Here is a 27,952-nt window from a genome sequence, read left to right on the forward strand (position 1 = left end):
AGTATTTTGAAGACGATGTAACAGTTTATTTTTGATAAGTATGAAATGGTTTTCTAATCACCAAGTTTAGGCGTGCTAGAGCTTTATCTTAACAACGGTGAAACACTGTTATACTTGATATTGGAAGTATACAGTTCTCTCTTTATCCAAACCTCAAACCAGACAAAGGATCAGGAAGGCAGTGGCAGGCGGAAGTTGCCGTGAGGCGCGAAGAGCAGCTGATAGGACAAGGACAGGTGGCGGGCGAGCTGCACCAGACGACAGGTGTTGAGGTGGGAACCTGAATGTGTCGATAGTCATAGATAAAGGGGCGTATCTAGGAAGGGGCCCGGGGCCCTCCCGAGACGAAATTTAAAGTAAGCAACGAATATTTATAAAAATACTTTTAAAGCGTGATTGATCTAAGGTTAAAAAAATATTGATTCATAACTGTACAAATCTAATGAAATGACAATTTCAGGCACGGTATAGTAATGATAATATATATTCTTAAATCAGTCAATCTTTCATTTATTACACTGTAATAAACTCCAGCTTCAAAAAATGGCTCAAATGCTGCTTTTAGAAAAAAAGAACTAAACTGTTAGATACCACAATTGAGGCAATTATCCTCAAAAGTCAAAGAACGGGTCTTTTTACACTCTAGATTACATTAAATTTTGTGTTTTCTTATAAAGACCTGAATTAATGTGCATCTTGATATATTTTCATTCGATGCGCTATGGGTCGATCCCTTGAGGAGAAAAAGAGTCTATGCTGTTAGCTACCAGTCATTAATGACCTTTATGTGTACATGTTGATTTATATAAGTGTAACAGTTCTATCTAATGGGCAGTTTCCAGATTGTTTAGTAGCCTAAAGAAATGTGTTCGATTTCAAAGCCCTCTTTTATTAAATAGTAACATTCCTCTATTCTAAAAGGTCACACTGAAGGTCATTCAAAATCACCGTTAGTACATTATTACCGCATTTGAGGTCTACAAGGCAAGAGTACGCCAGACCACATGTAGAGCGACAGGCTTGCAAACTGAAGTTGCATAAAAATTCAACTCAGTATATGTTGTGTGTGTGGGGGGGGGGGACTGACATACAGACCGCAGAGACATTTTCCTAATACTTCGCTAACGCTCAGTTAAGTAACATCAACAAAATAAGTAATATTTTGCCGATCCACGAAACATTAAAATTTGTCCACCTTATTAAAATTTAGCTGTCAGATTCGAGAACTACCCAAGCAATTTGCACGAACTCGGTTAAATGTTAACCCCTAATAAACTCGCATCAGTTTCAAACTCGAGCCCCCCTCTGCCCCCTCCCGTAACTGCTGCAGTCGGACCTGGCGGCGTCTACACGCTTTTCTTGGCAGAGACCATAATTTCATGCCACAAGTAGATGTGCAAGGAGTCGACCTTAACTTGGAATCGTCGAAGGATCCGTCACGGCTTCCTAACCTAATTGTATTGGCACTTCACCAAGGGCAAGTGGATCGTAGACTAAGCAATTCAAAATAACAATCCAATGTAATCCACTGGTACTATCCAGGAAGCGTTTTACGAAGCCACGGCACTTGAGCGGCCTACATGTCGATCTCACTTCAAGATTCCGTTTATTTCACTCAGTGTACAAAATTTATTAAGATAATAAAGCATTCATTTGCCTAAAACGTGTGTACAAATGAGCAGCTTCACATATTCCATAATTGTTTAAGAATACATAGGTGTATGCCTATATAAAATGCAGAGTATTACAATTAATTGTACTTGATTTTAAATGTATAACTGAATAAGTCTTTATATTAGTTCCTACTCAAACATTAATGAAATCGTACACGATTGTACGGGCTGCACGTACAATCGTGTAGCTCTACAAGCTTCGCTGAGGTTGCATGCAACATTTCAGGTCTACATTTCATTTTTCCTGCAGACAGATAGGCAGACAATCATATAGAGAAGATAATTTTACTTTTTCTCGATATACTGGCGCAGGAAAACTGTTATTTTCCGAGGGCCTTCCTGGTGCCTTGTGATATAACATGAGGTAATTCTGGAAAATCAGGGGTTTTCCAGACTTAATTTGGCAAAGCTGGGAAAAACGATTTGCATCGTTAAAACGATGCTATCGATAAAACGATTTGCATTTAAACGATCTATCCAGCGTGTATCATATGACTAGGCCGTTTACTTAATCACTATTTTTGTTCATTGGCGTCATACATGGTAATTTGGAAGCCTAAGGATATAAACAGGAAAGGAATATTTCGATGGACGCTGCTGGTGTGGCTCTGACTCACATGCGGCAGAGGTGTTACTATGTACAGGCCTGCATAGCGCTGACACTGCAGCTTTAGCGATAATTTATTCCACCCACTGCAGTTCATACGAGTGGCTCGGGGAAACTCAATCGTGATCCCCGAGGAATTAGGGACAACGTCACCGTGAATTGAGACGTTAACATCATGCGCCAAGTGATCGTGCATGACGAGGTAATTACGTTACCGACCTCGACATTGTATTGAGCGCACTAAATCGTGATTTCCGGAGAGTTTGGGTGAACTTCACTGCGAATTGAGAAGTTCACATCTCGCACCAAGTGATCGTGCACGACGGGAAAATGACGTCACTACCTCAAAGTTGTAATAAGACGCACTCAATTGTGATATCCGAGGAGTTTGGGCGAGCTTCAATGCGAATTGAGACGTTCATATCTCGCAGCAAGTGATCGTGCACGATGGGAAAATGACGTCACTACTTCAAAGTTGTAATAAGGCGCACTCAATTGTGATATCCGAGGAGTTTGGGTGAACTTCACTGCGAATTGAGACGTTCACATCTCGCATTAAGTGATCGTGCACGACGAGAACATGACGTCAGTTACCTCGACATTGTACTGAGTCGCACTAAATCGTGTTTTCCGAGTGGTTACGACGAACTTCACTGCGAATTGAGACTTTCACATCTCGCACAAAGTGATCATGCACGACTAATTGCGTCACTGACCTCGACATTGTACTGAGGCGCAATAAATCGTGATTTCCGAGGAGTTGGGGTCAACCTCACCGCGAATTGAGCGTAATGACCGGAAATGATGATAGCGTTAGAAGAGCCTAGTCCACCTTGTTATCTGTAGGAAAAGCTTTACGAACATACTTTGGAAGTCGTGTGCGACTTCCTCAACGTTACTGTGGGAAATCTTACTTAAAAATCGATGTTTCGTTAGTTGCTTCTCTTATAAATAGAATATAAAAACAGCGAAACAGGAAAGTGACTTTAAAATAAGTTAACTTTACATTCTTCCATAGATTTCAGAGTAAGCTTGCAAGTTTAATTCAGCGACCTACTGACCTAAATGTGTAGATATAGATGTAGGGGAAAACAGTAATCCCAACTCTCGAGAAGAATCTCTGTACTACTCTCTACTACTTATCTTTATAATGATTTTGACAGCCTTTTAAACCTTGAGGTTTCACTCAATTTGTTTGTCTCAAAAGTCTCACGCCGTATGCAAAATGTGATTAGGCCACAACAAACCTTTTTCAGATGGTAGAAAGATCTCTGCTAGAAAGATGGAGGGTACACACAAACTCTAGCAAGTATAACGGGCTGTAGTCTAATGTGCGTGCAAAGAAACCACCAATCTTTGCTAGCAACAGGCTACAACTCCTTGTACGGTACAATTACCCTTCGTGCTTCAGCTCCTCTAGTTTGCACTAGCTGGTAATAACAGCCCTTATCAAAGAATAATAAACAGTTCTAAAAAAAGATCCCATTTTCTAAAAGGACGATTCTTGGACAAATACTATCCAATCACAACATTCTTCCAGTGACCCGGATCAAGAGCAATTTACATTAGAAACGAATCAGATCCACGATTGATGCGGTAAACAACCTACTAGGGAATTGAAGTTAACAATATGTGCTTATAATTTTTCTTCGTCTGTACAAATCGTTTGACTGTGTGCACTTTGAGACAATGCAGAACCAGTTTGAGATAGAGATATGGCACGCGGGGTCTTCCATACATATAGCTCAATTCTTATTCAGTACGTGAGGATTCCCGGATGTCCATTCAGTACGTGAGGATTCCGGACGTCCATTCAGTACATGAGGATTTCGGATGTCCGCTCAAACAACATTGAAATGGTCAATGGTGTTCCTCAAGAATCTATCTTGGCGCCTCTATGAATCAAAATGTTGACGAATAGATTCCCTATTAAAAAAGATAAACCGATGAAAAAATCTGCAAATGACTTCGTTTATGAAATTGAATACGTTGATTCTGCGTTTCACTTGAGCAAGAATTAGTCAAAACCAAGTATCCAAATTTCCTGTTTCCGTCAGAATATAGTTGTGGCCTACTGTTTTTATGGAAGGAAGCCTTCTAGAAAAAAACCAATAACATACAGCTTCCGGAAAAGCTCTTAGGCAGAGAACTGACCTGGAGCATGTTGACAATATTTGTATTTATACTAGAGTTACATCATGTCTCAAAAACAAAATGAATCAACACTTCAGACTTCAAAATAATGATTCCGTGTAAGGAGTTAGATAGTTCACCTATATTCTTGATGGATCCTGTAGTGAAGTTCAAGGTGCCCCTTGGTTCGTAGTAGGATCAAATTTCGAACTGCCACAAGATTTTACAGTTGAACTATCGTGTGGGGTTCAAGACGAAATTAACCGGGAGGCTTCCCCAAAGAATTATTCAAATTTTTGAAAGAAGTAAAATAGTGAATTTTGCACAAAGTTTTTACGTTTTTGAATAATAGGTTAAATTTACGATTGATATTCATAATATTGCGGAGACACTGCTTTAGTAGGGTTAATAATTGAAAATGATTAGACTTGTGTAGTAATGTAATTACAAAAATATGCATTATTGTCAGCAAAACACAGTACATTGTATATGAATCAACAGTGAGAAATGATAATATGTAAAACAGTTTTTGCAGAAGTAAAATTCTTCTTCACCTCTGAGCTATCGTATCAAGTACTTGCTCTGGAAAAACTGATATTTCCCCGTAGTGGACAGAAAGTAAGGCAAGTGCACTCATTCCCCATTTTGATCCTTAAAAAGGTCTTGACTCGTTTCAATGTTGGGAACGATCTTTCAGCAGTACATGTTAGTAATGCTAAATTATTTAAATAAAAAATGGTAAAAAAGCTAAAAAAATGTGCGGAGGGTCCGGGCCCCTTGGACCCCCTCGCAGGCTACGTCCCTGCCTGAACGCATCAAAACATTCAACAACAGAAGTCAATTTAAAACACATCACTAACGACTATTGCTGTGCTTTCTTTGTTGATGAATTCATGATAAGAAGCTAGGATATCTGAAGGTGCTGGATTTGAAGTTACTGCGGTTTTGTTTGAGAATGTGAAACATGAGCTATAGGTCCGGGATAAGTGGGGTTTTCTAGATGAGAGCCTACTAATTCAATAAAATTATTTATTAGTGACTACGATCATATGTAAGTTGTGAAAATGATTCAATATTGAGATTTGTATTAGTAGGTCTACTTATTGGCGAGTGTGGTTCAGATAAGATCAGTACGGTAGTCAACAATCAAACCAAAGACCACACAGCAAGATTAAAGCTGCAGTCATCCGTTTAACTGAATAGTCAAGGCCTTTGTTCTTATCTTCGTTACGTCATCCAAATATCATCTAAGAAATGTGTCAGGACATTTAACGGTCTCTGAAATGCGACGCTTTACTTTGCATTCAAATCCAGATCGATCACCTTCAGAGTTTGGATAATTGCCCGTAGATTAGCTACATTATTTAGGCTAATTAGATTTTTGTTTAACCAATACATCTCGCAATTGTTTACAAGATTACTCGTTAGATTACTCTTAACTTTACAATTAGCATTTTATTTTTATATTACAAAAACTAAAAATGGTATAAGAATAAAATTATAATGGCTTTTATACACTGTACTTGTATAGCTCTTGTATGTGGGTATTTTTTTAACACTAAAGAACTCTTACCGAAAAATGTTTACATAAAACTACACATTAGTTAAAATACGCTAATAAAAATGGTGTCGACAAAACTTTGTAGTGTCGAATAATAGGTTGAATTCCTTGTGGTTCATAATTCATTTCCTTCTCTGTTCAAATCTACATTAAGTTAAGTCTATGTGCATTAGACAACCAATGTTTTATAGAAACCCATAAGCTTTTGTACTCGGCATTCAAAAACTTGAACAAACCGCCATTTTTTCAAAACTTAATAATTATAAATTACTGTTAATAATATTACCAAATGTTATTTGACAGAATTCCTAAATTTAGGAATGTTAATTTAATTAAAACTATTTATTACCTTATTCTTAAAATAGCTATGTACTGTAACGATGTCAATTGCACATTAACTGTGTCTAAAGACTAATAAAGAATCTTTAATCTAGTCATCTTCAGTTAACAAAACTTTAACTCCATTTTGACAAGACCAGTAATGCACATCCTGATATCAATGGATAGGCAGAGCTTTATCATGATTGGCTGAATCTTAACCAAACACCGATCTATCGGACGAATCGGAGACAAACACAGCCTGCCAGCTTTTCGATAATATGATGTCGTCTTTCGTGTTGAAGTTATTTTTCTTCTCGATTCTTTCCACATGTTGACTTCTTCAATGAGACTGTCGCATCTTTCAAGAGAAAAGTGGCTTCCCTTGTAAACAACTAACTAGTAGCCTGCCCCCACGCGCGCGCGCGCGCGCACGCACACACACGCGCGCACACACACACACACACACACACACACACTCTCACTCAAACACGCACGTCACTGGTATGCATGTAGTGGATTTAGTTTATATTTATTTCAATTTTAAATTATTTAAGATGTTGTTGATTATTTATTAGGTATACGCCTGTTCCTGATTGTTTATCTTTTCTTGCATGTCGCTAGTTATTTATTGTTACTTTTGCATGTGTCAAATTTTGTTATCACTTAGTTGTTATTTAATTCTTATCACATACTACACATTTATTACTGTTGCTTCGTTTTTATATTTAACTATTTATTATTGTTTTTTTTTTACCTTTTCGTTGATTATTTGTTAACTTATATTTATTACTATTTCGCTGTTTTTTATTACTTATTTTAACACTGTTTGTTATTTAATTATATATGTATACATTATATTAGTGCTATTAATAGTTTATACTCCTTTTAACTTATTACATGTACAAGTGGTGTAATTCCGTAGGAAGAATAAATAAATAAATAAGGACTCTATAATTATCCTTAGAATTTTCGCAAGTAATTGTGACTTTTTTTATTCAATCCCATGTTTGGTATTGTATCTAGCCTATGTCCTGATATTACTGATCTTTTCATATGGTATTTTTTGTTCTGAAATTTTGATACCCCAAAGTCCTGTTATGGATCATAGAGGTTATTGTACAGGAAGTATCACTTCTTTCAGCTACTTGAATAATTTTGCATAGTATTCAAATCAGTACTTTTTGTTTCCTTTTTAAAAAGATTACTCAATCGTATGACGGATTGATTTTTAGGAACCAGATATTTGTAGTGGTTTTTAGGGTCTGACAAAAAATTGTCTAAAAAAGGATGTACTTTTTTTTAACTCAACTTCCCATAGTTTAGAGTAGGAGATGGTTCGTATGTCACTGATATTGTATAACCTCAAAGTGAATACAAAAACAATTTTTGTTTTCTATTCAACTCGCCTAGTGAAGGAATGAAATTTCATCGCGTAACCAATATCTTATCTCGTAATCAGACCCCTCCCCCCAAAATCAGGTGGAGAATAGCACTTGGCGGCCTTTAAGAGTACAAAAAGCAGGGTACGGGCGGTACAGTCAGGGTCAAGAGTGTTTAAAGTGGCGCGTCACAATCGATAGCCATTGTTGCAGTACAGTCCAGTCCACCAGCCGATAGTGTCGTTGCATGTTCTGGCATACAGTAAAACATTGTTTAATCACCATGTCGTGCACAAGGAACATCCTCGAGTTGATCAATTATTCATTCACACCACCAAACATCCTTTTGTTCGAGTACGCGTCGAAACTTTTACAAGCATGGCTGAACCTCGAGTAAGGAAGTGATTCGAGGTTCTTGAGAAGCTTATCACTTATTGGTTATAAACAGTCAATATTTGGCTAGAGTTTGATCTAGTGGTCCGAGATTCATATTTCTGTAACACCAGGAAACTAAGGCTATTAGAGATTCTATTGGACCTGTGCGCCCGCCGCGCATTCAAAACGGTACGGGGTGACTATCGAGCAGCAAAACTCCTATATTTCGACCGCAAAGAATTCCGAAAAATCATTTCTAACTCCTAAAAATACTCCAAAATGGCACTTTGGGGTGAGGAATAGCGGTCATTTTTTAAAGGTTTTGAAATGTAAAGGTAGGTCGAACCGTACCTCATTTTAAAGGTCTCTCTATTCACTGATTATTTTAAAAAAAGAGTTAATTTATTTCACTTTTTGAATACAGGGTATTCCAGAATGTCAAATTTGTACAGTTCCACAATTTTGTTACTCTCACCTCATTAAACATTTTAGGAAACCCACATTTTATACAATTTTACCAAAGTACTCTTTCTAAAAAAAATAATATGTTACAGTCAGGCCCGTACTCAGACCGGCTTTTTCGGACAATTTTACCAGGCCCGGGCCCTCAGGGGCCTCCGCCACACGTCTATTTGAAGGGACAGTGTCGGCGGACGAATACATTTCCCGGGGCCCGCAAAAGCTTAGTACGGCCCTGGTTAAGGTTGTCACTTTTCAGCATATTTCCAATTTTTATTAAATAGGTCAAATTTAGGATATTTTTTTATAACTCATAAAACCTACAGCTTCAAATGTCAAGGTATAACTTTAATTGCATCCATCAATAGCTCTCTCAAAAACAAAAATATGGTGTACTTAAAGTTTGGTTTTATCTTGGATGGTCGAGAAATGGCTCCAAAAATACTAATAGATAACAGATAAAAATGTGAAGCCGTTCAATGTTCACATTTTGGATTATCCTGTATACAAGAAGCAAAATAAATTAAAACTTGTTTTCAAAATGATCAGTGAACCTAAATGGGGTAAGGCTCAATCTAATTTTACATTTGAAATTCTTTCAAAAATCGCTCATATCCCTCCCCTTTGAAACGTGACATTTTGGGGTATTTTTAGGTGTTAAAGATTATTTTCCTGAAGTCTTCGGGATCGCAATCTCGGTTTAGTCTTATACATTGCGAACAGGTGGTCTGCCTCACCCTGTATAGTAGGACACCTGAGTTATTATCCCCACTAACTTACCCCACTGCATCAGAGTATGAAACGTTATTTAGGTCATACTCTGAAACACGTACTTGACTTCAAACATATGTAAATTCCGTAACTGATGTTTGATGCTCTTGCGGAACAACACGCGGGAACCGTGAAGTAAAACTGTTCAATTGTTGTTTATAAAATAAACATAAAAAACTCAAGACAAATAAAGTTGAATCCTCAGGTCAGAGGGCGAATCGATTTCTTAACGCAGTTGTTTCAATAAGTGTGCAAAATAGCGTGTTATTTCAGTTATTAGTTATTTAGATCTCTTGATATTTAGGGTTTTTACTTCATATAAGAAAAAACAGACAAGAGTAAAAGAGATCAGCAGCCGAACGTGTTTTTCACACAACACAATTTAATGCAATATAAAACTGTTAACAAGTTATTGTTTTTTGTCAATGTAATAAAACAAGAAATTCCATAATGTAGTCATCGTATTTTCCATACTCACTAAGTTTTACTTTACAGGCCAGTGTGGCGAATTCTAATGTCTGAGAGCGCAACTTTATAATAGAAAACACCCATCACGTAGAATGAAATTTAGTTATAAGATAAATATGGCTATATAGGTAATCGACTCGAAATTAAGTCCACCCTCTGAAAATTTGACCAATTTTGTGACTAGTTACAAATAAAAGTGACTGAGAATTGTTTAAAATGTGAATTTTTAACAGAATGGATACGAATAATAGTTTCAAGGAGTGATAAGAATTTAGTGATTTATAAATCAAGGAAATTGCACATTTTCACGAAATATAATGTAAGAAAATTACATGTCTTTTTAATAAAACCTAATTTAAAGAGAATATATATTGTCAAACATAAAAACGCATCAGTCTTTTAGGTACGTTCTTTAACAACATTTTAAACTTTTTTGTCCTCAAAAATGCATTAGAGCTTTGACTAGTCATTTTTGTAATAAAAACTATTTTTCCATCGAACAACGATTGCACCTGATCTACTGATCTCCTGATCTCCTGATCCCTTTGCTACAGATCCCGTCGCCTCCCTGAGAGCTACAAGTCGTGGAAATCGAAAGGTAATCAGAAGAAGTATAAATTGTGAAAATTTGTAAACTGTCTGTTGTTTGAGAAGCCTGGTTAGCCTTTAGGAAGCATGGGAAGAGAAAAGCGTGAGGAACGGTCACTTACAAAGCGAAGGCTCTCGTCCTCTTTGGAAAAAACAGGACACTTCAAATTCAAATAACTGAACAATGTCGACTGCTGTGATAAACTGCTACAATACACTCCCACCACTAAGGTAGCGTCTATAACACCATCATGTAATGGAGTGTGCGTGCCGTTTGATGCATTGCTTTATCTGTGACTCACTGTACAGAACGTACTTTAATTACCTTCGGCTGACACGTGTTGATCAAGTACAATATTTCAAAGCTCTTGGCGTTATAAGGCCAGTTATTACATATTGACAACCATGAAAAATACCGGTTTGTTAAAGTATTTTAGTATTTGGTACAAAGGCTTCTCGATTCGAACTATTGTCTAATAAATATTAGACTTACATAATTTAAACCGTCCAATAGTTAAATTATATTCTGTCTAAATGTGTTTAAATTGGATGGTTTTGTTTTTTAAATTAATGAAGATTCTAACTCAGTATAGATTTTGTACAGTAAAGGAAATAATATTCAAGCCACAAGGAAAACATTTTATGATCTGAGATTCAAAACTTTACTCGTCACCATTTTATTAGCATCGTTCAAATTTCATATAGTTTGATGTAACTGAACCCCTTTTTTGTTCTCTTAGGACAAGGAGCTTATAAATTGCACTTAGTCCTGTAAGAACCTTTGCGCTGCTTCCGGAGTGACAGGATATTAAGGATGGGTAAGGTTAGGGAGTAGGGGCCGCCTCCTATCGAGATCCACGAGGAAGAATTAGAACACTAATCTCAAAGTCATGTCTTCCCCGAAGAATGGGAGGCCAGCTCTGAACCAGCCTCTCCAGTCAAAGTAGGCAGGGGGTGGCACACCCTTGTTGAGGTTAACAAGAGCCTCTGAGGTAAGGGAACAAACCCCACCAACTCCAACAGTCATCCTCCACAGTAGACTAGACCTATCGAATTGCCCATGAACGCCAGAATCTTGACATTTGCGGTTAGTGACGTGGCGCTCCTGGACATCCATAAGGCTGCTCAGATTGAAGTAACACATCGGTGTTTTACTGTGCCCAGTGGTGGGTTCAACTGGAAGGTATAAACCAGCCAAAATGGATCCCTGCTGGGTAACTGAACCCCTTTACTCCCCAAGACAATGGTATGCTTTTTGACCTGATTCATGAATGTTCATCGACTTTTCAAAAGCCTGAGGAGGTAAGAATCGTTGGACTTTGAATCCAAGTTAGAGAAAACGCAATTTCAATTTTTCATCAGTACCATTGACCTTGTACTGTATCGACTCTCGCCCTTATTCTGTTTTTAAGATCCACGCACAAGCCACTGGCCCGTGAGGGCGGACAGAATAAGTCTTAAAAGGAGATCAGCCTTTTGGAAAAAAAAACACTTCTAACATTACAATATACTTGAGTAATAAGATGACAAATTGCAATAGTCACCAAATTGTGTGTACAACATATCTTTGTAACGTGTTTTCACTCCTAAACTACGAAAACTCTACTGAGAACCGGGTATTTATGTACATTGAACATAAATATTTGGTATTGAATCATCTCGGACGATAACCGCGCGGGGCCAGCTCGCTGGGGTCAGGCCAAGCGTTGATAAGCCCGGGCCTACTCCTCTTTGTTGCATCGGTGCGCGTCAATGATTGGTCCGAAGACGTCAACGCGCGATTGACGCCACGAGGCAACACGGAACGTCATCTTCGCGATGCGCATTTAAATGAAAAGAATGTTAGGTGCTCAGTCAGTCGAGCCTGTTGATTTGTTCGGCTAATCAATGGGTTCGCAGAGGTCAAAACAACTTAATCAATTGAGAATAAAGATGTCTAATTGCTATGTTGATAATGAATAAATTTGTGAATCGCAGCTTAGACTGACGTGACGGATGTTCGATGTTAGTTAAGACTTGGAGGTTAGGATTTATCCTTAGAAATTGTAAATTGTGTGTAACTTTACACGACGACAAAGAATACGCCTAGAAGCCGTCTTCTTAACCAGCAGAGATAGAGTAAAAAGTTACTGGACGTTTTTGTAGATCACTTAATTTTCTAATATAATGGGTAAATTAGATTTGAGCTACGACCAACCGTTCGGCCGCTATCGGGCTCGAAACAGTATTTTAAGAGAAACAAATCAGTGAATGTCAAATATGCGAGCGTTTTGTCGTTTAACCATAGGAGTTAGGAACTCCCTAGTCCATAGTCATTGGACTTTTTTGTAGTTCACTTCGTTCCTGACTAACGATTTTCTCGTTAAATCCGAGCTAGCTCCAAATGTTCGGCCGCTATCGGGCTTATTATTCATTTTGAAACATTTCGTAGCCAGGCCCTTATGAAAATAGCTGAAGGTAAGGATATGAATGTTTTGTTGTCTGTAAATTAATAATAGTACTTAAGGCATTAATACGTATTTCAATGTAGTATAACGTAAGAAATTAAATTACTTGTAATTCCTTCAGTAAAGTTCCATACACATACCGAACGAGACATATGCTTACCTCAACCCGTTATTCTGTGGGCTTGAATTTAAGATCACCCAAATTAATATTCTGAATGCCTTCAATTCCTTGTGGAATAATGTCAAAATTGTCACATTTTCCTGTAATACATAAATGTACCTTAAAGAAGAAATGTGTAACAAAATTGAACAAAACTTTTTAAGAAGTTCAATTCAAGAGAATTAGAGGGAAGTTTACAACAACTGCATTTTTAATTATAGCTATCCTTTAAACCCCTCCTAATTGGCTAGGTTGGTTACGAGCTCATTCTATACTGGTATCAAATAGGGTATGTGGCTGAAGGGCCGGATCTATTAGGCTCGCGCACACGCACACCCACACTCGAAAAGGGTTGAAGATTAGGGCTGCTCCATTCCAACCCAGTGGGTGCCAGATGAATTTTGCACTGGCAATTTCAGTGTGTTATAGGTTGGTATCATTTTCTTGGAATGATGTTTGTACTGAGATATTTACAATATTAAATCCTAATCGTAATCGTATTATAAATGCGAAAGTGCCTTTGTTTGGTTTGCTTTCACGCAAACTACTCAACGGATTGTACTGATATTTTACATGAACACTCTTAGGTTTCCTGGGATAAATATAGGCGTATTCTTATTTCGGAAATCACTCCGGGCTACGCCCCACTGGTCACCTAAAGCAGTAAAAATCCCGTTCTGGGTCTCTAAAGTTGTGTAATTACAATTAATAAAGAGCGTGGCAAATGTAATCAACTGTTCTGTGTAAACATTGTTTTATGACACCACTACCATATTTTTAGTTAATTTAACCACTGTTTTTTTTTATTTTTTTACATTTATAGTTTGTAAATTCACTAAGGAGTAACCATTAGTTTTCGTGCCGTTTTTAGATTTCAGCGATTAGATAAGTACTCATCTAACTTAGAAAATGACCTAAATAAAAGATTATCAGAATTTGACTCCGAAGACTCTCTTTGAAGCAGTCGGCAAAGACTGTGCTAGATGAAAGTTCTCTGGACTGTGGTTTTGAAGCTATGTACAAATTCCAGCTCTAAGTGTTCTAAAACATTACAAATATTGGGCATTTTATTAAGAAACAAACACGTAAATGTAAATAGTACAGTGACATTGTGAACATACTTTTAACTGTAAATGTTTAGCAAATATGAAGTATTACAATGTTACCATCTCACTTTTACTATAAATTTAAAGACTGTTATGAAAACCCATATTAGTTGTCTTTTGACAGAAGTAGACTTCCATGATCTGTGTATGTATATTTATTTTCTTGATCGAGAAACAAGGCAAAATCATCTATGAATCAAACAATACTAAGAACGAAGTAAATAACAATGGCTATAAATATACAATTTTGACGTATTTTCTTGATCGTGGCAACAAGACAAACTAATCATTGGCGTCGAAAATAGAATTCACTCCGTCGAAAATAGAATTCACTCCAATCAGCAGTGGTCATACACGTGCAACGCCTACTAAAGTGCGTGCTAAGCAGCGAGTAAAGTGCTAGCAGTGCAGATATAAGAGACAAAGTAGTTTAATTTTTACTATTCATTTAAGGACTGTTTAAGTACAATGTCATTGTTAACGTACTACTTTTAACTGTACATTTTTGTAAATATTAAGTACTAGTTATAAAGTTACTATGTTACTATAAATGTAAACACTATTATAAAACCCATATTAGTTTTCTTTTGACAGAAGTAGACTTCTCAGACCTTAGAATGTATTGTATTATTTTAAACAGGGAAAAGCGAAAATCAACTATAGGACAAAATACCGAAGTAAATTATAATGGACATAAAAATACACTTTTTTACATATTTTCTTCATCGTGGCAAGAAGCTAAACTCATCATTGACGTCAGAAGTACATTTTACTCGAACCAGAAGTGCTCATACAGGTGCAAAATCTACGAAATTGCGTGAGAAGCCGCGGGCAACTGCTAGTAATATTATAAATGCGAAAGTGCCTTTGTTTGTTTGTTTTGCCTTCATAAGTAAACTATTCAACCAATTGTACTGAAATTTTTTACCTACTCTTAGTTCAAAAATCCCTCCGGGCTACGCCCCACTGGTCTTTAAAGTACCGAAAATCCTATCTTGGTCTCTAAAGTTTTGAAATATTAATTGAAAGAGCCTATCAAATATAATAAACTGTTATGTCTAAACATCGTTTCATAGCAGCACATGTTTGATTAATTAAACCATTATTTTCGACTTGTTGTGTAAAAGCATACAGTAAGCTTGATAGAAGCAACACGTCTTATCTTAACCTTTTCTGCAACCGCTTTTACGACTAGAGTAAGATAATATCGAAATGAAAAAATTAAAATGAATAGTAAAATATACTTTTAACTGTAAATTTGATCAAATATTAAGTATTATATGTAATAGACAGAGCTACTATTTAACTTTTACAATAAATTGAAAGAATACTATAAAAAGAATCTTAATTGTCGTTTAACAGAAGTAGCCTTCTGAGAAATGTATTTTTACCAGGAAACAAGGCAAAATCAAATATAGAAAAAAATACTAAGACAGGAGGAAATTAACATTTTCATAAATTTCACTTTTTGACATGTACTTGATCGTGGCAACAAGGCAAACTCAACATAAGCGTTGGAAATATATTTCACTGGAACCAGAAGTGCTTATACAGGTGCAAAATCTACGAAATTGCGTGCGAAGCCGTGGGTAACTGCTAGTTTAGGATATAATTACAAATACCAACATTCTGTTCTATGGGAAATTGCATTACTGTCGGTGCAGAAAGTATGTACCCTGGAGTTTGTGGGACATGTATGGACAACCCGACAGGCCACACACTGTTTACTCCCCAGCTCTGACCAGCGGCTGCATCATTTCATAAGACCAGTACAAATATAAACCACTTTACAACCGTTGGATTCATTAATGCTTATACAACGTTGTTATGTAACTTTAACTACCAACGATTACAGCGATGCCGAGAAATGGATTTTACGACATCACAATAACAAGAATAGTATAATCAGAAAATATAGGCTTCGTCAACATCTTTCCTTGCAAAGTTTAACTTTGAAATTTGAAAACTACGGAATAGTCTATCCTTCTACTAGTATTGAAATTGGAATGCAATCTGAAGGCACGATTTAAAGGAATGAAAATCTGTAAATCGGTAAAAACAAGTAAAAATTCTGTACCTTCTTACATTCCAACTGCGATATAAACTATTAACACTTCAAAAAATATGTTTAACCTTGTACACGGTGTTCACAAAAGGGTGTCAGAAACTTCTGTTGGTGACAGTAATTCACACTTCGAACAATACTTACATATATTACTCGTTTTTTTTGTCATTTCACTTTAAAAACTTTCAACTGATTCTATTTTGTTAATATTGAAGAAAATAACACAATTATTATTTTTAATTTTTTTCTCTTATTTATTAAAACATAAGTGATAATTTGGTTTGTTTAACTTGACTAGTTTAAGAGATAATAATTGTTTGAAAAAAACACAAAATGTCGGCTAGCGATTAAACAAGACATTTCTCGACCTACGTTTATTTGAATTTTTTATTTAAAATTATGAGTACTAAATCCCTTAGAAGTTTGTGACACCCTTTCGGGAACACTCGTTAAAAACTAACGTGACATTAAACGAGAAAAACAGTAGTATGAAAATCGGGGGTACATACTTTCTGCGCGGAAAGTGACTGTGCGGAATTTTCGCAGCAGCACCCCCCCCCCCCCAATGTTATAGTATGATAATGGTAGAGTTCATTTACAAAAGTTTATTTCCAACATGAAAAAATCTCTTGGACTTTTTTAAATGCATTTCCACACAAGCACGTGGGCGCGATACATACATATGGATAGGTATATATAAAACATTTCACCATTCCGGGCGAGATGTGTCTCGTCTTAATGAGTAGCTCGTTTTCCTTACTACAACGAAACACGTGTCTGGAAACGTGTCTAGAATAGTGCCACTGCTAAGTTCATCAGTGTTGATACGTCGTTTGTAAACTGATAAGTGGCACACAGCTGGACTTTACTGTCATTCATTACTGTTGTATACTACTACAAGGAAATTAATCTTGAAGAGTCATATCATGTTTGATACCGCGTAGGTCTAGCTATCATAGCCTATATGATACAAAATCAGTTATATATATGAGATTTTGTCAACATAACCTAAAAATGACTCAAACCACTATTGGATCCGGAGAGCATGGTGGCTAAGTAACTCTTAGTCTATATAACGAGTGCGTCAACATAACCTAAAAATGAATAACCCATAATGGATCCGGAGAGCATGGTGGCTAAGTAACTCTTAGTCTATATAACGAGTGCGTCAACATAACCTAAAAATGAATAAAACCAATAATGGATCCGGAGAGGATGGCGGCCAGATTATGTAGAGAGTGCGTCAACATAACCTGAAAATGAATAAAACCAATAATGGATCTGGAGGGAATGGTGGCTGAGTGCATACTATGTAGAGAGTTCACTCACCTAACCTAAAAATGAATAAAACCAATACAGGATCCTGTGTAACCCCAGACTATGTAGACATTCAGTTATCTCGCTGTTGCTAATAGAAACTATTCGCTCTTCGACATCAGAACTCCAACACACTCCCCGTTGAATAAATCCCTACTATTCAAAAGAGGATCCCGTTTTGGGAATATCACCTATTCTAAGAGTGTATGGTACCGTATTACGTATAATAAAAAACAGTATATAGTAAAAAAGCAGTATTAATGACTAGCTAGAGCTAGTTAAAACTCAATTTGATCCATCCAGTAAAATATATTAAGCAAAGAAAATGTCTTAGCTATTGAATCTGGAAAATAAACAGATTATGGGAACGTCATATATGTTATCAAGAAACTAAAATTATTACCACAGGTCAATTTTTGTAGTAACCAGTCTTATTTTATGTTCTCTTAAAATCAATTTGTTGTTTAAATGTATATATTCTATTTATAATATTGATATTTTGCCTTTTACCTTGTGTATTAGTAAGCCAAAAATAAAATATAAAACCTGATACTGTTACAATACAATTATTAAGTAAAACAATTTAAAGTTTTTAATTTTTTACAGACCTTCAGTACACAATTTAATAGTTTACCAATATCAGATGTGAAATATGTCTGATGTCGCGGCTAACAATGGAGAAGGAACTATCACCTTCTAAATTACCTGTGACAACGACAGTAAATTGTCACTGGTTAGTCCTTTGCGTGTCGCACGATCACCATCAATCCAGTTTCTTGCAGTGGATTGCACTGTCAAGGTTGATCCACGTTAACAGAATCCAATGGATTTTTACATCCCTGAGATTTTTCTTTTAACCAGCGAGATACATACATTTTGCAGAAGTTCGAATCGTTTAGTATTTCTAGAACATGTTTAAGCTGTATAGTATTTTTAAGAGAACTAAGAAACCAAGAAATAAAGATAACAGATTTTGATGATCAATAAAAACACATAAAGCGAGAGTAAGCTCTCCCCACATTTTCACCGGGGTCGATCCACAAGTTTTGCAACTTTTTTGTCTGAAAGGGTTCTTTTGGGTTGGAGCTTTCTTTAAAAAATAACGAACCGTTTTAGTGTGAGGATACCATAGAGTGAAGAATAAAAATATAAAGTAGAAAAATGGATATTATAGATCGGTTATAAAAGTTGATCACCGTAGCACAAACCCTCGCTAGCTCACTGAAAAATCGAGGCCCTAGTTTCCGCAACTATCGCATAAAACGAAACTAGGAAAACATTTTGGGGGGTTCAGACAAGTGATATTTTCCCGTAGTGAACAGAGAATAAGGCCCAATTTCGTTCCTTAAAAAATTCTTGGCCAGTTTCTTTGTTGGCAACAATCTTTCAGCACTACATGTCTGTAATACTGAATTATTTAAATCGTTTACTAAAAAAGTAATTGAAAAAAATTGAAAATTTGGGAAGTCCGGACCCCTTGGACCCCCTCGATGGCTACGTCCTTGCTATCACATGAATTTCAAAATTAAAAATGGAAAATGTTAAAGATGAAATAACGATCAATAGTATGGTATTATTTTATTTATACTCCTTACTTTGATGTTAGGAGTGAAACACCTTCAGCCAATTAAAACGATGAACTGTGACGAGTACTCTACCCTCACTATGTCGAGTTTAAGATGTTCTAGAGGAAGCCGCTTTTAAATTTGTGACGACAATGAATACAAATTAGACGCTAGAGCGAAGCCACCGCTAAAAACAGACCGATTTATAATACTTTTAGTGGATTTGTAGAAAACCAAGTAGGGGTGACGTTGGTCCTTGGTCACAAGTACTAACGATCAATCCAACCACAGACATTTTCTTCCGTACTCAATCTCACGCCGTAAGCGCCTCGCGCAGGTACGAAGATAAGGTGTTTACAACAGAATAGGCTATAAAACTCACGCTTGTACCATCAAATAACCTACGATACTCGTGCTTGCAACGTCGAATAGACCATAAACTCATGCTTTACTGTCAGATCGACTATGATACTCGTGCTTGCAACGTCGAATAGACTATAAACTCACGCTTTACTATCATATCGACTATAATACTCGTGATTGCAACGACGAATAGACTATAAAACTCATGCTTAAACATCAAATCGGCTATGATACTCTTGTTTGCAACGTCGAATAGACTATAAAATACACGCTTGAACTATAAAATCGGCTATGATACTCGTGATTGCAACGTCGAATAAGACTGTAAAACTCATGCTTTACTATAAAATCGGCTATGATACTCGTACTTGCAACGTCGAATAGACTATAAACTCATGCTTTACTGTCAGATCGACTATGATACTCTTGATTGCAACGTCGAATAGACTATAAAACTCATGTTTTACCATCAGATCGGCTATGATACTCGTGTTTGCAACGTCGAATATAAAACTCATGCTTGTTGTACCACCCAATCGCCTACAATACTCGTGTCGAATGAGATAAGAAACTCGTGTTCACAACAATGATGTAGGATGTCTCATTATTTTACCGTCTTCCAACAAAAATGACCATTTTCAACGCGCTGCTTTTGAGAGAAATTTATAAATTGCGGGTTGCGATTATTGTGTTTCTAACTACGCTATTTTAATCTACGAGGAATTATTGACAGGAAATCGTAATTAATTAATACAAACCGTGTCGGTGACTTTGGTCTGGCAGGAGGGTCTGTTCACAAAAATATACCTCAGGGAGAAATTGTTCTTGCACTGTGGCCTTGGGACAGAGGAGGCTAGATACACGTTAAAAGTTGTGCGAATATACCAGAGAACTAGTCGATATATCAGGCCGGGGAATGTATAAATGGCGACGGCGTGGCAGGATGATCTAAGTTTCTCCCGCGGACATCTCGGTCGCGTGTGGCCTGTGGTGATGAAACTGGCTCCCGCAGCGTCCGCCGTCTCGTCACACTGTGGAATGTGCTTTATCCGATGCAGCAGGACTATGACACACAGTGCGTTCTACACTGAGGACGCTGTAACAAGATATGGCTTGTCACAGACACGAACCTGTGTGTAGTGTTTTACGTCGAGTCGTTTGTATGTTTCAGAGCGTAGCCAAGTTTGGGGACAATCAGTAATGGTACTAACAGCCAAATGATAATGACGTAAAGATGGCCAAGGGTAATCTTGAACTGATGATCCGACAGCTCTGCGGCGCCAGAACATTAGTGCAAGCATTTTTTACTGTTTCCCCAAGCCTTTTATTTATTTATTTCCTCCTATTTTAGACTTACTCTGCCCGTCCTAGTGGCATGTACGAGGATCTTATCAAACAGAGTAAGAAGCAGAGTGAACACAGAACTTACAAAGTCGATAGTAACAGCGCAAAAGTGCTAAGGACTCAAACAGAATACGAACCTGCGCTATTTCTAATTCAAACAAAAGTCTGACGCCTTAGATAGTGAGGTGAGAAAACTGGCTCTTCCATATTAAGCTGCTGCGTTCAGGTATAATGTAGTGTTATGATGTAAGTTAAATGCACAGTATTCTGAAGAATGTTTTACAAACCTTAAAACAAAAAGTGTAACTAAAAACGTGTTTGATACATAATTACCTTGTAAGTCACGCTATTTTTAAATTTCAAGAGTTGTTGCGTTCGATTAGAAAAAAATGCACATCAAAGAAAAACATAACTAGACACAGGGTAGTAGGGAACATTAATCTAATGTTATTATAATATTTTTTCACTTGTATTTTACTTAACTTAACGTCTTGCGTATATTGCAATGATCCAAAACCAATATATCAAGTGAAATCTATTATTTATCAAAAACACGTAACTCTTATCCCAGCAGACTTGCAGAACTGAAACCTTCTCGGCTCTTTAATAATTCTGAAATACAGTTTTTATTAAAAGACCACGCAAGTTGGGCCCCAGAATATTGTCCCATACCTTGATATCGTTCTAAATGTGGAAAGTACAATATACGCAGAACCTCATTACTACAGACCTTGGCGAGATAGTTTAGTACAAATCCTATGGTTCGAAGTCTTTCCCATATATGTTCTACGGGACCGCTCCATTGGAGCCTATTATCGACGTGCAGACTCTGAAGTTTCTTGTTTGGCATCTTCGTGTTCCGATCTGTTGACCCTGAAAATGAGACGGAAGACTCGTATGAACAATCTTAGTTTTGCTGATATTTAACTTCGTTCAGAGTGTACAATAGCTGGATGCAGTAGATTTTGCAGTAGATGCAGTAAAAGTTTGAAATATATGCAGTAGTCAATTTTTAAAATTTATTAGACACAATAAAAGAACAATCATCGGCAAACTTTGTAACATGTAGCTCTGTTATTCACATACCAGGGAATAGTATTGGACCAAGAATCGATCCTTGGGGAACGCCACAAGTGGTAGTTCCATACGAAGATAGAAGGTTATGGAAGACCATTGTGGATTCAGACAATTTGATTCCTTTCAGACTGATACGATTTATAAATTGAACACCATGGCCTCAAACTCCATATCTATCAGGTTCCAAGAATGTTGTTATCAACAGAATCAGACGTTTTGCTTCGATAACAAAAATACCAAGAGCATCATAATTATTTATTGCCTAAAAAATATGCAAGGTTGTTAATGAAATTGACTACTGTAACTGTATGGTGTAACTTAGAATGCTCCATTTGCATTTTGAAATTTGTATTAATAGGTATTTAATGCTACTACGTATTTCAGTTACTGTTGTTTATCTTTTAATAACTATCAAATATTTAAGAGTCAGAGAGGGCTCCTTAGATGTAACTTCGCCTGGTGAAAAGAGACATCTTCTTATACGTACCGTATTTAAAGTGTTATTACTAAAGTACTATTATTTGAAAGTTAACAGATGGGAGATAGCAACTGGCATAGCCAAAGCGAACGCAAATATATTTATTGTATTGCATTTGATTACCTTAATTAAAAATCAATCTTAATAATTTAGTTTTATTTTCCGTTCAGTCAAGCGCGGACATGGTTATCCCGATCTTAACTCAGTGTTGATGAGTTAACTGAAATCTTCTTCCGGTTTATTCTGTACAAGCCAATACAAACTACAGTACAGAGAGTAATACATCTCCTTCGAGTTGCCGACAACTCTCGCCGCTTGATAAACGAGTTTACTCGACGAAGGCACTGTAACGAAGATGAACGACTGGAAAGATGGGCTCACTGAGGAACAGCACTGTGCAAAGTTCTACTGAGTTGAAAAAGAGTTGAAATTCAATTGAAAGTTCCGAGAAGTAACGAAGTGTGAAGTGAACTGAAAGACTTCCGGCCCCGTCACGCAACGTTCTCTGAGGTGTTTATTTGCTAAAGTTGGGTTTATTAAATTCAATAACGGAAGTGATTCATTCAAAATGTTCTTTACAATTACAGTTTTAACAGTATTAAATATGGACTGCCATTTGGGCTTTGTTTATCCCCAGCGTTTTTCTTCGTCGTTTTCAACTTATCACGAATTTAATAAAACACAGTTTAGTCACATAAAAAAGTTAAACTCGCTTCACATGGTAAAAATTAATCAAAATGGATAAAAAGTTTTTAATATGTTTTACTGTAATGTTTATTAAATATGGACTGCCTTTTGGGCTTTGTCGGCGATTAAAATGTATTCTTTTGTTTTTTACTTATCACGAATTTAATAAAACACAGTTCAGTTGCGTAATAAATTTAAATTTGCTTTACAAAGTAAAAATTGATCAAAATGGATACAAAGATTGTTAATATGATTCATTATGTTGTTACACATAATGTAATTGTATTTTACATAAATAAAAACCTGGATGCATATCATTGCCACATCAAGGAATAGAACTAATGGAAAGTGCATTTAAATGTAAAGAGTAAACACCGTCAATGTTTGCTACTAAAACATAAAAAATAAATTATGAAATCGTACTATGGCTATGGAATAGATGGAATGAGCGCTTCTCTTGCTTCTGACACCTTCAAGGAATGTTAAGTTGAAATTTCTTTCGTATAGGTCAAAGCTAATACTTAACCCTGGCGGTGGAATTGACAATGTAAAATATTACACATTCATGTGTATTAATATGTATGCATATCAGTATGCATGTACACACACATAGAACAACAAATTGTGATACAGAATATTTTAAAGTACCCCAAGGCTTCTAGTTGGGATGTATATTTTTCTAGTTGTTTACACTTTATCAAAGACGTCCGGCATCATATTCAGGAGTACCCCAAGGTTCCTAGTTGGGATCTATATTTTTATAGTGGTTTAATGTTCATCGATGACATCCGGCATTACGGTGACGATATTACGATCTCTCCATTGATCGCGGGAGTTGAATACCGTGTAGCTCTGCAATTAGACTTATTTTGCTTAAGGATGGGCTTGTGTCACTGAACCTCAGTCGGCGACTGATAACTGTGTAACTGACTCTTATACGCCCAATTAAAAGTTTGATGATTGGGCTTTACTCTCAGCCAAGGACGTAGACGTAGCCAGCGAGGGGGTCCAATGGGTCCGGACCCCCCCCCCCCGGATTTTTGAATTACTTTTTTAGTAAGCGATTAATATTATTTAAATAATTCAGTATTACTGACATGTACTGCTTAAAGGTCGTTCTCAACAAAGAAATGGGTCAAGAACTTTTTAAGGAACAAAATGAGGCATAAATGGTCCACTACGGAAAAATATCAGTTGTCTGGACCCCCCCCCTCCCACTCAAATCTTTTTCTGGCTACATTCTTACCCTCAGCCCAGATTATTTCGAGTTTTTCTGATCGGATGTCACAAGCCAATGAGAGGTTGGTAAAACAGAGAGAGAGGGGAGATTTCTATTGTTAAATAATATTAAACTAGAACGCGATAAAATATTTCTGTTTTTATTCAATTTAATGATATATATATAAATATAATTATACTTATATTTCAGTTCGTAGCATTCATATTAGGCCTAATAATGTAAATAATACGTTAAATGTAAGGGCGGGTTCTAATTTACAGACATACTTGTTGGAACTGTTTTTATTCATGTGCACTATTCCCTGTTACTTCTGTTACCCGTTATTTAACAAATCTAGGGGATTCCGTAATGACCTTATGGAATCGTGCACTTGGTATTCAACTCACATCTGCATGTAGTGTATCGCTAAGATGATGATTAAAGAAAGTTTATAAACAATACCGTGGTGTCTTAACGTGGGTTGATAAATAATATAGATAATCATAATTCTTGAGGCAGCTATATTTCAAATTAATAACCATTACTACTCTGTATTATCTTTTATATTCTTTCAAATCATATTTGTTTTATTGCTGAAACAATAATTACATTGTATGACAAACGTCAATTAGTAAGGATATGCTAAAATTTCTGTCATTCATACTACAATACACATTCATACAAACAATCTTAACAATCACGCCTCTTTCATTCATCGCTAATGCAACCCACTTCGAACAGCGGGGCCAGTCTTCTAATTGGGCGGCCTCCCAGTTGAAAGCCAAAACCTCACCTGCATTAAAAACTGCCTGACACACCAAGAAGCGTTTTAAGCGAGTCTTTGAGTCTTTAACGCCTTAGGCGTTCGAAATTGAATTGGACAGTCTTTACTTTGTTATATTTTTAATTTTAAACTTAGTAAATCCTTTATGATTTATAGTCTGATGAACTCAAACCAGAGTTCACTCAATACAGAATGCTTATTACTATCGTGTAACGTGTTTTTAATCACCGTTTCTGGTCAGATTCCGTTATATGCCCCCAACGCTTGAACTTTTTTCAATGAACTTAGAACGTTATAAAACGATGTAGTAGTTGAGTAACAGAACTAACATTATGCCCCCAACGCTAATTTTTCATTTACGGATGATTATAATGAATTACAACTGGTTACTAGCTAAGAAAAAGGGTATACTTACGTGTTATATCGACCACACCCCTACATTTCTCCAAACACAAAAATTCAACAAACACAAACATTACCAAACAAAAACTAAACTCTTTATAGAAAAAAAACACACAAAACTTGTTTTTATTCTTGATCACACTCCGCCACCCAAAATGCGAGTGTCTCCGGCCGAAGCCAAAGGTGCTGCCGAAGCCCGCGCTGATGTCAACGAAAGAAAAACATCCCTCGAGATAGTACCTATCAGTAAAATATCAAATTTTAGAGGGGCTGATCAGAAATATAAATTGAATTGTAAAGGAAAGGCAATTATGTACCGTGCAAAGAACTTAAATAATCATGTGATGCCGCGCGGCCTGCCGTAATCGGGATTATCGAGAAATATCTCATAAGATAACAGCGACAACAATACCGATCGCAGTACCTGGAAATGCTTGTTGATTGATAGAATGTTAGCTCTGTTAATCAACTACATCGTTTTATAACGTTCTAAGTTCATTGAAAAAAGTTTAAGCGTTGGGGGCATATAACGGAATCTGACCCCGTTTCTTAGCACCCAGAACGTTTTTAGCATCCGATGACATATTTTACAACATAATTTTTAGATAACTTTTTAATCACTCATTATTTTTCCACGTAACTGGTACGAGGATGTATTGTTGTCTGCCCTATTAAACGATTCCATAAGAAACACTAGCGTATTAGAGGGGTCTCGAGACCTTCTGGCCCCAACTTTTGGAAGGTATTTTGTACTTCTTAAACCATCCAGTGTGTCAGCTCCCCCCCCCTCAAAATAATTGTCTATAGACTATACACTACTGATAAAAACATATAATACATAGATGAGTTTATTGTGGGAGAGATGCCAGTTAATTAATTTAAATACAGACACAAAACATGGGTGGACAAAAGGCATAAGTTTGGAGACACAAATAAAGTAGATGGAGGGGGAGTATATCTGGTATTTATACAAAAATGTCACTTTTTTAAGTAGCAATTATTTTTGTACAGACTAATCACAATTTATTAATAACACCATGAGAAATGTAATTTTTAACTGTAATAGTTTGAAATTAATCATAATTTTATTCGAAACTAAGTAATAAACAGTAAAAGTGAAGTAGGTTAATTCAAATACAATTTTAAAAGGCAATCAAAAACTTTACCGTTAATTTGCTATTTAAAATATTTTTTTAACTATTTTGTATCTTAAGTTCAAGAAATATTACTAAAAGATACTGAGTCAACTTTATTCCTATACGAGAATGAGCTTTTCGCTGAATTGGAAGCTGGTTAAGGTTAAAAGTAGAAAGAAATCATTAAATGGTGAAAAATAAACTTAAATTGAATGTACAGTTTGAAATTTAGCTCTGCGACATGGGGATCCATGTAGTCATAGAAGAAAATTATTTTATTACAAATCAGCAACAAACATAAAGTAACAGTTTTTAAGCTTAAATATAAATTATTTATTTTGCAAAATGATGAGTGTGACGCACCCCCTAGCACCCCTTTTAATCCGCCCGTGACCAAAATACAGGGAACCGTACGTTGTTGTTTAGAAAATATAACAACTGTATTCAAATATTAAGGTACACAAATCAAAACTTATAGCGTGAATCGATTTTACGAGATTCTCTAACAGATGGTCTGAACGGCTGTCTGTGGCTACAGACAAATTCACGCTCTTTCTGAGAAAAACGATAATTGTATTAGAATTGTAATGTATTTAGTATTGATTGTATTTTATTTATTGGAACGCGCTTATTAAGTCGCTTCTTAAATATTTGTTTGTGTTTAAATAAATTACAATAACACATTTATTTATTCATTACTACGATATATAATTTTCAATACAGCTGTCTCCACAGTTGACACATTAACGATAGTAATGGTAGTTTACAACGTTAAATAAGTAAACAGCGTAAATATTTGTAACACAAATCCGTGCTTTCCCTTTGTTGGTCAACACACCTGAAGAGTGTTAAAGCGTGGCAACACAACCTGAATATAGACAGATTTATTTAATATCTATAAAATAGTGAAACAAGCAGTTTAGTAACACAAAATAATTATTGCAAGGTAAGTTTCAGGCATGGGAATAATAAAAGTTGTTAACTTACCAAGTTCAAAACCCAACGGCAACCTACGACCTCACACGGCGTCACAACCTAGGCCACTGCGGTGGGATAAAGTGGGATTGGTGGCGGAGTACAAATCAGGCTGGCCACACAGCCGCATTTCCCTCTCTGTCAAACTTAAATTTCCCTTCTGCAAAATGCATTTACCGTCAACAAAGAACTGTCACCTACTTTGCCGTAAAATGTAGTTTTTTTAATGTGAATAAATACAAACAAAAAGTTAGTCAGTTTACTTATGCATGTCTTTTTTTAATAATCTTACCTCATTTTTTATAAATCAGTGTAAAACTAGTGGACCCGTCTCTTGAAACGAAGACTTGAACTTAGTTTGTAAACTAACTATCGCTATTTATAAACTACTTTCAATCGCTTAGTATAAATATCTTGACAAAGTAAACAAAACTTGTCTAAGAATTAATATAAATAAAAATAAAATAACTAACATTTCTATTAGCTATCCGG

At 36.2% G+C, this 27,952-nt stretch overlaps 1 protein-coding gene across 2 annotated transcripts in view; it reads right to left on the reverse strand.

Annotated features, from left to right (window-relative positions):
* Window positions 1–27,559, reverse strand: part of LOC124364280 (ubiquitin-conjugating enzyme E2Q-like protein 1) — a 65,434-nt gene extending 37,875 nt beyond the window's left edge. The window contains exon 1 of one of the 2 annotated variants that reach the window (XM_046819627.1): window positions 27,473–27,559. The gene's annotated coding sequence lies outside the window, so the exon portion shown is untranslated. The remainder of the gene's footprint in view (window positions 1–27,472) is intronic. The other variant, XM_046819628.1, reaches the window with a different exon arrangement.
* Window positions 27,560–27,952: the final 393 nt, after the last annotated feature.

The sequence above is a fragment of the Homalodisca vitripennis genome, chromosome 6, assembly GCF_021130785.1.
Source record: "Homalodisca vitripennis isolate AUS2020 chromosome 6, UT_GWSS_2.1, whole genome shotgun sequence".
Classification (NCBI taxonomy): Eukaryota; Metazoa; Arthropoda; class Insecta; order Hemiptera; family Cicadellidae; genus Homalodisca; species Homalodisca vitripennis.